The sequence below is a fragment of the Diceros bicornis genome, chromosome 29 (assembly GCF_020826845.1).
Source record: "Diceros bicornis minor isolate mBicDic1 chromosome 29, mDicBic1.mat.cur, whole genome shotgun sequence".
In the NCBI taxonomy this organism is placed as follows: domain Eukaryota; kingdom Metazoa; phylum Chordata; class Mammalia; order Perissodactyla; family Rhinocerotidae; genus Diceros; species Diceros bicornis.
The window spans coordinates 33,985,830-33,999,501 of record NC_080768.1 but is presented as its reverse complement, the minus strand read 5'-3'; the positions used below and the strand labels follow the sequence as shown (position 1 = coordinate 33,999,501).

Below are 13,672 nucleotides of genomic sequence, written 5' to 3'. Positions count from 1 at the left end.
AGCACACACGGCAGGGAGCAGGGCAGTGTGCTCTCCCTTCCTCTCTTCTTGTTCCACTGCCTCCCAGCCCAGGCTTCCCTCCCACAGCTTTCCCGGCACGGACCCTTTCCATTTCACCCTTAGCTTCCAGTTGGCCCAGATGCAACTCTTGGCTGAAGCTGGTGTAACTGGTGCCATGGCCAGTGGAGAGACTGCCCACAGAAGCTTACACAAATATTTATTTCCTTGGTTGTTTGTGCTGCAGAAAACCCTATTCCCTTGGGCCTACGTGATCTGCTTGGCGTTCAAGGTGCCCCCGCAACACACGATACCTTACTGGCCCCATTGGATCCCTTCACTCCTTCCCTTCTCTGTATCCTGTGGTCATTCCCTCTCCACTTCCCTCCATTCCCCAGAATGGGGAATTCCTCCATTCCCAGAAGCTGCAGTACGGTCCACCCTTTAAGCACAGACTTGAGCATCACCTATTCTGTGAACACTTCAGCTCTCTCTGATCTGCCTCTCCAAAGTCCTGCAGTGACTATGCTTTATACTACCCAGTCCTCACATAGGGATAGAGCCTCTCAGGCTGTTTGCTGTTGTTTAGCATGGGGCCGTCTTGTCTCCATGGCCAGATTATGAGCCCAGATCATGTGAGTAACATCCTGCTCCCCAATAAGTATATATCCATTGACTGGCTGAAACAGAACTTTGTTAATTTTTCAAATAACAACTACAAATTATCAATATGGTCTTTAGCAGTCCAGGTGAGACAAATTGGTTGTAGGTTAGCTACATGTTCTGGTCTCCTCTGGCTCCAAATGCTTCTCCCTGTTAGATTTGGGAGCATAAATTCAGACTTCTCTCCACATCACCCCTCCTCTAACCGCTCCACGAATTCTCATGAATTATTCATCAGCCACACCCACTCCTGGCCTGGAGGTATGATGACATCTTTCAGCCTTTGCCTGTCCTGAAAGGAAGTTGCCAGGTTGCCGACATCATTCTGATTGCTCCGGCAACAATCCTTGATGTCACAAGCCCCTGAGTATAATTTTGCTGCTGGAACTGATCATTGAAAGAAACCACTCTGGGCAGTTGGAAGGCAGCCTTAAAATTTTTCCAAACAAAACCAAACCTGCTTTGACATCAAAGGGGGTACTGGGGAATCTCAGTCTGAGAGGTTTCCGTTTTTATCAACAAGCTCTCTAAACTTCCTCCACTTTCAGCAGTCTGACAACTCCCTTTAAAACACAGATCTGACCCTGCGGAGGCCTTGGGAAGACTGGTGGACGTGAGTGCCATAATAGCAGGGGTTTTAACTTCACAAAAATAACAGCTGGTGGGACTTGAATGGACAAGATCTTGGAATCCAGGAAAAGAACATGTTGACGAACATGCACAGGGATCCTACAAGACTCTTTTTGGACCATGTCCATCTTCATTTAATTAAAAATGTACAAACCCGAAAAATAAAAATATTTAAAAAAAAGAAAACTTCAAGCCTGTAGTGACTAAATCTGAAAGGGAGAAAAGACCCAGGGCTGTCTCTGCGTTCCTCATGGCAAGACATCTTTTCCCTTCCATCCGCACCCCAACTGCTCCTCCTTCTTCTCCTACCCCGAGTTTGCCCCTGAACAAGTCATTTACAAGAGATGACTGTCATGGAGCATAAAGAAATAATTAAAAAAATCTTCAAAGGCTGGCAGCATAAAAATCCCTGGCTCTGTCGTTTCTCTGATTCTGCAAGCGGCAAAAGATCCATAATTCTCACACTTAATGTAATTCCAAGGCATCTAAAGTGATTTACAGTCGGTTTACTCAATACTTTCAGCTTTATTTAATGTAACAGTTATGGCACATAAAAAGTTTATTGAAAATCCTTTGGGAGTGCGATTGAGTAAGAAAGAGTCGTTGCTAATACCATTACAGGAACAGGAGGGAAGGAGCTCAGCCTGTTTCCTCTGTGACCTTTATGGCTCCGTGAACAAGGGTTATGGAAGGAAGGACTCCTCTCCCACCCTCCGCCATCACGCACACTTGCGCACGGCCCTCCACAGGGCTGCCATCCTGGCTGTTTCCAGACAGCTCTTTTTCAAGCTTGGCTGGCAAGGTGACTTGGATGCTAGCCCCTGGTTTAGATTACCCTAGAGTCTCTATTATTATAGAGTCCAGGTTCAGAAAGGCCTGCTAAAAGGGAAAAAGAAAACATTATCATTTTTTCCCCTCTAGTGCTGCCCTGTTCTCTATTTTTTAACCAGCCCCACTTTCCACTTGGCCCACCTCCGCTGGAGGTCGCTTCAGCCCCCTGGAGTCCCCGCAGCTGTGGAAGTGAGGTGGGGAAACACTGGCAAATACTATCCAGACCCTCTCACAACAATCAGGTTTGGTTTCTGCTGCGGAGATGAACGCTCTGCTGTTTCGTGTGGTCCCCACGCTGTCTGCGTCAGAAAGGAAATAATCTATTAAAATATTGCCTTTCACCACTGTCTCAAAATACTCGACAGGTGCCCACATAACTTCCCATTGGATGAAAAAGAAAACTGAAATCAAGATGATAGCTAGGAAGGCAAACCCAAGGAGCCTGACTCCGTGAAGTCTGTGAGTTCCGCGAAGGGGGCTTCTTGTCTCTCGAGGAATACATCATTTCCTGTGTCTGCCCTACCCCTGTGACTGCTTATATTTAGGAATTCTAAGAAGAATCTTGATGGCCATAGAGTGGCCCTTGGGGCAGGTGATTATCAGCATTTAGTCTTTCACTTGTCTACTAAATGTGCACTTAAGTTCTAGCCATAAGATATTTCTTCATTTCTTCCATAAAAGTAATACTCTTGAGTCACTCTCAACCTCTCTCTTTTTCTCTCTCTTTCTCTCTCTCACACACACACACGCACACACAATTTCTGTTACCTCCCTAGCTCCTAGCTTTTTCGAAATGAGGTATTATACACTTGTAGATTTCATGACAAGTGCAATTTTTCTCTTCTATACACAAATTTAAATAACAAGAGAAAACATTCTCAATAAATATAATTTCAAATTAAATTACCCACTTTCATTTCTGCCTAAACAAAATGTTCTGCACTAAGCAGATTTAAAGTTTTCCGTATTATCTCAAAATTATTACTAGGACAGTAGTTTTACCGAGCAGTAACGCAATGATGGTTTCAGGATCTCTTGAAGCTGTTTGTCCAGACTCTAAATGGATTCTTCTGCCTTTTGAGTTCCCGTAATTATTTCACACACACATTATATTTTCTTGTTTTTAATTTCATTTTCCCTCTAACTTTCTAATAACTATACTAAGACACCATGTAATCACATTTAAAGCTTGATTTTGTGATACGTATTTTAGTTTTTCAGAGGTATTTTTCTACTTGCCTCCTGATTCTTGCCTGTGCTCCTAATATTTCTGGCTGTCAGTTAAGTATCAGCATATATGAGATATATGTGAGGTAGTATACTGTATATATGTATGTGTGAACATATATATTTATGCATACATGCATACACTTGAGAGAAAGTTTAAAAATTAATTTACAAAATTTCTTGCAAAGATTATGTATGGAGAGATACATCATTTCCTTGCTATCCCATCTCTGTTAGAGAGGTGTAATGCCTCTGTGACTTTGGTTCATCTTGTGAGCTCTCAATAATGACTCTACTTCCAGACACCCGATCTGTAGGACCTAACTTCATCGCTGACTTCACCCGTTTGAAATCCATTATTGATGGATAATATTCTTTCAATACATTTCAATAGTCTGACGATTCAGTTTTGTCCTGGAGATCTCTTCTGCATTAAAAAAGAAAAAAATCAGGGGCCGGCCGGGTGGCGCAAGCGGTTAAGTGCGCGTGCTCCACTGCGGTGGTCCAGGGTTCGCTGGTTCGATCCTGGGCGCGCACCGATGCACCGCTTGTCGAGCCATGCTGTGGTGGTGTCCTATATAAAGTAGAGGAAGACGGGCATGGATGTTAGCCCAGGGCCAGTCTTCCTCAGGAAAAAGAAGAGGATTGGCATCGAATGTTAGCTCAGGGCTGGTCTTCCTCACACACACACACACAAAATCAGTTTGCCTTCCATTTAGGGAGCACACGCTGAGGGGAGCAGACCTTTCTGATGGTGACTGTACCAGTCCCAGTTCCAGCTGATGCATTTCCTGGCCTTGCTATAAGCCTGGTAGAGTACTGCACCCGTCCCCAAATCATTTCTTCTGCCTCTGCATCGGGAAGTAACTTTGTGAATATACAAGGGTATAGCAAGTTTCATCATAAAGTTTATATCTTTCTACTCAATTATCTTCATACCTGCCTGTTCTTCGTGTATTTCAGTCACTGCTGTCAGAAAAATCACTTTCCAGGGCTGGCCCTGTGGCCTAGTGGTTAAGTTTGGCACACTTTGCTTTGGTGGCCTGAGTTTGGTCCCCAGGCATGGACCTACACCACTCGTCAGTGGCCATGCTGTGGTGGCGACCCACATGCAAAAGAGAGGAAGATTGACACAGATATTAGCTCAGGGCAAATCTTCCTCAGCAAAAAAATAATAAAAGAAAAATCATTTTCCTCACTGGAGGACCTTACGCAAATCTGAGAGCATTTGGAGTGACAGGTTGGGATCTGTAGTACTCAATTGGTGCAGAACCCTGTGGGGTTCATCAGAAAATATCTTAAAATTGGTCTCTGATGGTAACTAGCTAGTGCGTGACACGACAGTTTGTGAAGTACCTTGACATGTGTACCTAATTTAATCTCTCGCAAACAACTTGTTAAGTAGGTGTTACCACATTTTGCAGATGCAGAAACTGATCCTTAAATAAGTGATTCAATCAATACCACATAGTTGGTAAGTGGCAGAGCCTGGGCTTGAAGCCAGATCGAATAACTCCAAACCTTGTGCTCTTTCCATCCTGAGGAACGATATTCTCTATAGTTTGCAAAGCAAGGGATGTCATCCATCAACTTTGGGCAGCTCTTGGCGATACTAAAGTGGTGAATGTCTGTATTTGATCCCTCTCTACTCTCATGTCTCACATTCTATTCCCTGAAAGACCTTGCTCTCAACGGATACTACTAAAGAGTAATTTAATAACAGATGATGTTGCCAACAGTCCCTAGGGTATTTTATTTTAATCAGGAACCTCTTAAAGACCACAAAACCTTCAAGACTGAAGCAAGTAAAGACCTAGTGGCAGACAAGGTAGAAGAAAAAAAGTGGAGAGAAGGCTCTCTTCAGTGCCAGTGACATTTCAGCATCTTGCTGGTGCCAACTTTCTTGTAAGAATAGCTTGGCGGTCACCAACTTGCATGACGCATTAGTCAATGTGGACCAACATGGGGCCCTTCAGGTCGGGGCAGTTGGATCAGTAGCCACTAGAGGGCAGCAGAGGGCTGGAACCGCTGGTTGGAACAGAAAGTAGGTAAATTTCTCAGGAAAAGTGTAAAAAGTGTGAAAGTGTAGTCCAGAGAGACCCAACGGGATTGCCACATGTGGTGAACACTGTGCTTCTTCTCCCAGGCAGAGCCCTTCTTTAGGCCCATTGCATCCATCCCTCAGCCGCTGGGAATCGTGGCTGCTGATAGCTCACAGCTGCCTAGTCACAGGGACCTGCTTTGCCCAAGGTCATGCCTTCTCCAGGGGGATGCCAATGATTGACAAGTGCAGGGACAGAAAGGCCTGGCCTCCTTGCCTCAGTTTGAGAGAATTCTCAAGGGCCATCCAAGATCCAAAGCTCCAGAACTGGCTGAGGCCTGAATTGTGGCTCGCTTTCTCCCTCTGTCCAATCCTGCCTCCTGGCTTCCAAGGCCCCCCTAAGCACTGTGTGTACTTGAGTTGACTGTGGTTGCCTCCCCAGACCCCTAAGCTAGGATCACACAGCACACTCAGACATGCCCAGAAACACCATTTCTTACGAAGACTTGGCCAAAGGAGATTGGCAGAAAAGTAGAATTCCTTTGCTTTTAGGCTCACTCTCCAGTTTCTCTGAAATTCTTTTTAACCCTGGGGCATGTAGGCCGTTGCCTGTTTTCAAGTCCATAGTAGGATTATTCCACCTAAATAACAGAGGGGTCATGCCCTTCCTAGTTTCAGTAGAACCCCCTCCATCAAGCCTGCCATTGTCAGAGAAACGGACTCATAGAATCATGCGCAGCAGATCCAGCGCTGTGGAGCGTGTTCCAGAGTCTGGGGCCTCCGCAGGGAGATGACTGAACGGCCTATGGATTAATGTACTATTATTACATTACTCTTTAAGCTTCAAAGGTCTGCCAGGAGGGCTAAGCTCACTATCTATTCCATGACATTTTAAGAACAAATAATACATTAATATATTTAATTTGAGAATAAACACATACATTACAGGCAGGGGATTTTGTCTATGCTGATAAGGCACCAAATGACCTTTCCAGAGCAATCCCAGCACGCAGAGCTGAAAAGGGATGTGTTCCAAAAAAACCGTTTGTATCTATCAGCTGTAATATGGGGGCTTTAATGCGGGTTTGGCCCGCGGGGAGCTGCAGCTGCCACATTCTTTGGAGATGCGAGCTTTCGCTATAATTACCCCTTCAACACTAATCTGCAGGAACACCAAATCTTGTTGCCTCAAATTAGTTAATCAATTAAGTGTCAAACCACAAAATGTTGGAGATTTTGGTTTGTATTTATTATCTTGGCAGACGCTACCTCCCTCAGTCCCTTGGCTTCTTCTCTCTTCCCTTTTCAAGGGAGTTGGCTTTTAAAAATGACCAGTCACTCATTGTTTATTTCTGGCCTATTAGCAAAACAGTTGAAGTTACATAAGCCTGGTGCCCGGACTGGAGCAGCCCTAAGATTGACGGCTTGGATGGCTTTCAGGCCAAGTTGTGTATTTGTGGAGTGCCTTTCCTGGGCTTAACTTAGAACAGCGCATAGCTGATGAGCCAGCATCTTCTGCTGTGTTCGCTAAGGTCAGCCATTTTGGAGCCTACATTAATTGATTGAGAGCCTTGTTTATTGTTACATCACTCTCTGGAGGTGAGCAAGGGACAGGCAGCGGTGTTTCTAGAATTCCCTGGTCAGAACATCTATGTTCTCTAGGGCCCTCGCTCCCCCCACAGCTGTGTCTAGACTTGCTGCAGCTGTGGGCTCCAGGGGGACCAGGAAGTGGCTGAGCCAGCTGCCAGGGGCTGTGCCTAGAGCCCTGGATCTGGCTGCCAGTACATCCCTTTGGTTCAACTGACATGACCCACTCTCACCATCTGTCTCACATAATCTGAGCCACGTAAATGAGCTCACCCTCAAATCTCAGATAGGCAAAACCAAAATAACAAGATTAATTCTACTTGGTGTTGAAAAGCCCAAGGTAAGATACGGCCAGTATTTAAGGAGTGTATAGTCTCATTGAAGGGACAGAGATTTACACACTCAATAACTAATAAAAAGAGTAACTCAGGGCAACGCACATATATTCAATTCCAGAGCTGTGCACCGTGCATATATGGGACTCAGTGATGGGCTTTTCAGTGTGGTCATCACTGCACAGCCTCTCTCCTGGAGACAATATGCCTTTTCCACTTTGATAAGTTGGATAGGCTGGTCCCGAAGAGCAGTCTGTGCACTGGAGCCTGTCCATGGTGAATTTCATCCTTTTAAACTTTGGGGAGTTAAAATGGTCTTTCTTTGTGATATAATGGTGATGATCTATGGTAATTTTTTTAATGCCTGGATTTTGCTAGATAGAAAGTTGACACTACCACTATGTTAGGTGCAGATTTTATTTGTTTCATATATTTATTTAAAAATTTTACTTCTTCATGAAATCCTAAACTCTGAATCCAAAAATCTAAAGCCCCCAAATCTGTCTTAATCTAATCCTGTTACTTCCCTATTATAGCTGAGGAGAGTAAAGAGAGAAGTCAGCATGCATTTGCCAAGTGCCCACTGCAAACTCACTTTGATCCCTGCCCCTCGCGTCCCCACAGAGTTGAGAGTAGTGAGGACTTCACTTCCGATGGAGCCACACTCATGTCAGCACTGTGTATTCCAGGATACCGGCCTGCACTGAAAATTCCAGTGAAAACGCTGGAAGGATTATAGGAATTTCCCATCTGGAAGAGATCTTAGGCATTATTGAGAACAATCCTTAGAGCTGAGGAAACTGAGGCTCAGAAAGGCCGGGGACTTCCCCAGGAGCAGTGACCTCCCCACCTCGACTTGGGGTTCAATGTCTGTCATCCAACACATTGCTCTCTCCACAATCCTACTGAGTTCCAGATGCTGGACTGCTTTCCTCTTGGACTCTGCACTTCCTTTGTCATCAACCCTGTGATCAGATGTAGGTGAACCCCAAAGAGCCCTTTTGGGGTCCCTTCTGGTCCGAGTCAGATGACTCCTGAGTACTCAGGTTAGTATTGGGTATTGCAAAGGCCTGGTTTGGAGCCAGAGAGATCTGTGTTCAAATTTTACAGCTCGGGCAAGTAACTAAATCTCTGTATAGCCATTGACCCATCCTGTCCTTGAAATATGGACACAAAACCTACCTGGCAAGTGGTTGGCATGATCCACTTGGTAGTGTATGGAAAGCACCTGAAGCAGAGCAGGTATGAAAAATAGAAATTCTTTTCCCCAACTTCCGTTAGTCCATACTATTCTTCATTAGGCTGAGAAACTAGTGGTGGGAGGGAGGGTGCAGCGAACACTTTACAGGTCTTGATGATCACCTTGCAAGCTTCCCGACAGGTGAGCCAGCAGCCCTACCTGGGAGCCCTAAAGTAGTTCGATAATTTAAATAGTGGTGGAAAAACCAAAGCAAGAGGGACAACATGCTCGAATCTTCACCGAATATTGGCTTATCTAATTCTTGTTATCTTACCTGTGTTTTCATTTAGCCTTGAGTAAGTCTTTTTAGAGTAGGGTAAACAATTCCCTCTGACTTCCTAACCACCCACTGGCCCCCATGCAGCCTTGCAATACAAGCATCGCTCCGTTTCTCTGCAAGCATGAGCAGAGCAGGCAAGAGCTCTGGGAACTTGGTGTGTCTACAAGCCAGGAGGAGATTTAATGGGCCAGTCAAGTCAATGCCCCTTGGTGAGCCGGGTCTTATATGTCTGCCCATTTTAAATTCAGCCTCTGTCCGTTTCTCAGCCCTTTAGATCCTTCCATTTTAATTTTCCCTTCACACATATAAAACAATGAGAAAAATTCCTGGAAACCAGTGTGCGTCTCCCCCACGAGGCTCCGGTGGGTGAGTCTCTTCACCTATTTCCTTGCCTGCCTGCCTGCCTGCAAGATACACGGCGCAGGCAGCGCTTTTGTTTCCTCAGGTTATGATTTACGTGGGTGGACCCTGGGCAGGGAAGAGTCGAGTATCAATTTCGCTGGGTTACTGTGTTAAATGACCGATGCATGGATGGTTATTGCTGCCTCGGGAGCCAATGAAAGCCCTTCGCCTCCCTGACACTGCTGTCCCCCTCTGCTGATGATCAGTTAAAAATGTAAATAAAAAGACTGCACTTTGGAGAGAGTCGGCTCAGGAGCGGGGGGAAAAATTGCAAAAGCGAAGTTTATTGATCCCCTGGTCAAGATTGATGGCACAATAAGAGCAGCAGGCGAAGAGTGATTTTGCTTTTGAAAACGTTGATGAATAAGCACTCAGGGGCAACAAATAGCCAGGCTCCCCAAGTGATGGACGGTGGTGGGGGAACAAGATGCATTTTTATAAATGAGTAAAAGGAGAGGAGGACTTATTAAAAAAATGAATGACCACATGTGGCAGGGCTATGCCAGGAGGGAGAAGAAAGCCATTGATTTATGTGTACCACTGGCATTTGAAAATTCAATAATAACATTGACAAATGAGAGGCAAACCTGGCCACAGGACAGCGCTGAGCCTGGAATGGAGAAAGAAAATGCCAAGGTCAGGGAGAAGGAACAGAAAAACATGCTTATGTTGGAAAGCCTTTACATTAACTCATCTATATAAAGACATTAAGAAAAATCTTCCACTATCAGTGCCCGGCTCTCTGCGTCAGCAGGGCGGGCAGGCAAGGGGAGAAGGAGAGAGGCGATCGGAGAAGCCACAGTGCCAGCTCTCCTCCTGCTGCCCAAGAGAAGAAGGCTAGTCTTCCCTGGGCATCCTTGCCTCACAGCAGAATCTGAAATAAAAGCGCCCTCACAATTGGGGGAGTTCACCTGTTGACAGCCCCATTCTGTCCTGAGCTGCTGCTTATTGGGGTCCTATTGCCAGCACTTTATCTGCACTGCCTTTGTGACCATTGTTTTTTTCACCACAATTTGTGTACATGTGGTCCCTCTGCGAGTGGATCCTATGCTCCCTGTGGACAGGTCTGTCTTATGTCTCAGTAGCCCTTCAGCGTCTTGCAAATGACTAAGGGACTGTAACATGCCATTTCTTGGACTTAGGCACACTTAGTAGTTCCAGCTCCTCTGGCTCTTGTTCTTCCTCTTTCTCTACTCCCTACTCAGCCCTCATGTTTTTTACTGAAACATCTTTCCCTGTGATCTCATTCTTCCATTCATCCACCCACCCATCCATCCATCCATCCATCCATCCATCCATCCATCCATCCATCCCCCCACCCACCCACCCACCCATCCATTCATTGAACAAGTCCGTATGAAGCACTAGCTCTGTACTAGACACTACACTGAATGAAAAGTACAGATGTAGTCCTTGACATGAAAGTTTGGCGAGAATCTTCTGTTGAGCAGCACTTACCTTTAGAAACAGTGAATACAGAGCTCTTTGTGCCCCTTACACTTCCCAATCAGAATGGTTCTCAAACGTCGCACTGGATGGCTGCCTTTCTAAGAAATCTCTCTGTGGGCCAAGCAGGGGTTCTGGGTTTGCTTTGCTTCAAGCCACTCTTGGCAATATTTTATCCATTCCTTTTCCTTTTCTTTGGCTCGCCTTGACTTACCACCAGTTGTTATTCGCTAAAGAAGGATGCTGGAAATCTAGCAAACCTGAAACAGTGCTCCCTGCCTGCATGGATGTGTGGGTGCACACACGCATACACCCATGCACCCATGCACTGCTCCACATTGACCACAGCCCTCTGAAAGAGCTGGCCTTTGACCTGTGACCTGCACCAGCCTCGTGGTTCCCATGGACACTGCACCTACCTCTTTGCCTTTAACCACTAGCTTCCTGACAATGCCACAGGCTGATAATGTGACTCTGTGATTTTAACATCTCAGCCACTTAATACATTCCCTCTTCTTTTGTTCCTTGGCTCTGCCTTAAATGGCAGGAGTGTGAGTAGAGGAAGCCCTCTCGGGAGAGGGCAGGTTGCCTGTCAACAAGCTCTCTTTGTTCCTTCCCCACTTTCACAGCTATTCCCCGTGGCCCCGGCTGGCTCCTATGACATCTTTTCCAAATGCTACAAGGTGAAACGGGATTGAGCAGAAACATAAATCCTTGCTAATATTCTCTTGGAAAGGTCTGGAGCTGCAGCCTCTCCCAAGGGCTTGTCTATGGGCCTAATCCAAGTGGCAGGAATGGCTGCGAGGCACAGGTGTGTGTACCTGATGTCTTCTTAGGGTTTCCATAGGTCTCCATAGGCCTCTGGCAGTTCATTGAATTTTCAAGTTTAGAAATTTTATCAACTTCTACAATACAACTGTGTCTTCTCTTCTCTGCTTTCTCGTTTTTGCCTTAGTTCCTCATGGTAGATACGGTAATAGAGAGGGGGCATGGAGCTGAGGCCTGATGCAATAGACAGACATGAGAGTCAACCCAAGATTTTGCCAGCTTCCTTGTGGATTCTCAACCCACAGTTTGAAGAAGGCTGTCGTACATCTGCTCTTGTCAATCTAATGACCACAAGCATGTCTATAGACTTACCTGTTACCCATTCTTTGAGAAAACACATGTTGAGCACCCTACATGAGCCACTACACTAGGCCAATGGATGCAATAGGGATCTTGCTCTCCCAAATTCACTGTGGGGACAGGGGGATTAGAGAATGACACACAGACAAGGGATTGCCTGCATGTCACTGATGCATCCCATAGGGCGTAGAGCAGGGTTGGCAACTGGTAGTCACTCAACAAATGTTTGTTGAATGAATGAATGAATACAATGTGTTAAGTGCTATAATAGAAAAATAGCAGTATGCACTGGGGATATGGAAGCTTAATTTTGCTTTTGAGAATTAAGGAAGCCTTAACAGAGGTAGTGACGTTTGAATTTAGCCTTAAAGCGGGAATAAGAATTCAGAGGTTAGAGCCAAATCCCTCTGGTCAAAGTAAAGGCTGGAGTGGAGGGTGATTTTGGAGTCAGAGAGACCAGTGTATAGTGAGCTGAGATAGTTGAGGTGAGACAATGAGCAATTGAACTCAATAAAAGTAATAATCATTGACATTTTTTGAGCACTTACCATGTGTTAAATGTTTTCAAACTTATTACTTTCAGCAATACTCTCATTTGATCTTCATGACATTATTTTCACAGACAAGGACACTAAGGCTTGGAAAGAGTGAGCCGCCTCCTCTGGTTACACAGATCACGGACCAGGGCTGGAGCCTGACCCAAAGTCCATGCTGTTAAGCACTAGGCTGTGGGGAGTTTCCACAAACCTGATTCTCAAGAAGAAGCTACTTCAAGAGCTGGCATACTACATGGCACACAGTAATTTCTCGGGAGATACTTGCAGAATGGGTAAATAGTGGTGAATGACCTGGGTCTTGGAGACGGAAAGGCTCGGCCCTGCTGTTTTCCTTGAACTCCACTCCTGGGAAGGAGATGAGGGAAGTTTGTCTGGGGAGAATCTTGCTGGGCGTTACAGTGAGTGTGAACCTTACATGAGTTGACTTTTAATCATAAAAAATGATCTTATGTCACAAAATATCGGAGCTGGAATGTACCTCAGATAACCTCCTCAGTGGTTTTCTAAGGGTGTTTGGTTGTCTTTACCAGGGAAATCCCTTTCTCCGAACACAATCTTACGGCTTACCCAGTGAGACAAACTGAGGTAAGGAGGGCTGCTCTGCCTGGATCAAGTGGGGTGGGGTGCTGGAAGGGTCAGAGCCCCCCACTCAGCCTCCTCACAGCCCCACAGGAGACACTGATGTGCCTCTGCAGAATCTTAGCGCAACTCAGAACATAACGTGAAACCCTTGATCTAGTCAAGCCCTGAGGGAAACTGAGAGCTGGAGAGGGGCAATGATTGCCGGGCAGCACATCCCTGGGGAAACGCAGCACCCGGATTCAGGGGCAGATCTCTGGCCTCATGGACCATAATCATTGTAGGCAAATCAAATAAGGATGTAGGAGAAGGCACTCTCGAGCAGTTTCCAGGGGTTTGATGCCTGTTGGCTGGGAGACTATTACTGAGAAGAGCCTTGTAAAGACTCCAGTTTGTTTTTCTGCCTTCTTTCTGGCACCAGCTCTCCCAGGAAGGCAAAGGCAGGTGTCTGCTTGAGACCGAGGTGCAGTAACTCTCCCCTGGCAGGTGTCGAAGGACACTGAGTAGGTCTCTTTAAGGGCAAGGGAAGCATCTCGTTTGTCTTTATGTTCCCTCCAGCCCAGTGCATTGTTAAGAGTTAAAGCTTGTATTTGTTGACTGGATAATAAAAGTTTTTCCGTTAAATCATTGCTTGCCATGAGGCTCCCATCTGTTTTGCTCAGAAGTATCCTCCAATTTTAGGTATTTTCTTCCCTAAACCTTTTATTTTTTTTAACCAGGCCACCCTTT

General features: G+C 45.7%; 1 long non-coding RNA gene across 2 annotated transcripts in view; it reads left to right on the top strand.

Moving 5' to 3' along the window:
• LOC131394025 (uncharacterized) overlaps positions 1-13,208 on the top strand; it is a 49,034-nt gene extending 35,826 nt beyond the window's left edge. Inside the window, exons 4-5 of one of the 2 annotated variants that reach the window (XR_009216043.1) lie at positions 12,430-12,636; positions 12,895-13,208. This is a non-coding gene — a long non-coding RNA (uncharacterized LOC131394025). Of the gene's footprint in view, positions 1-12,429 lie in introns of both variants that reach the window. The other variant, XR_009216042.1, reaches the window with a different exon arrangement.
• The last annotated feature ends 464 nt before the right edge of the window (positions 13,209-13,672 follow it).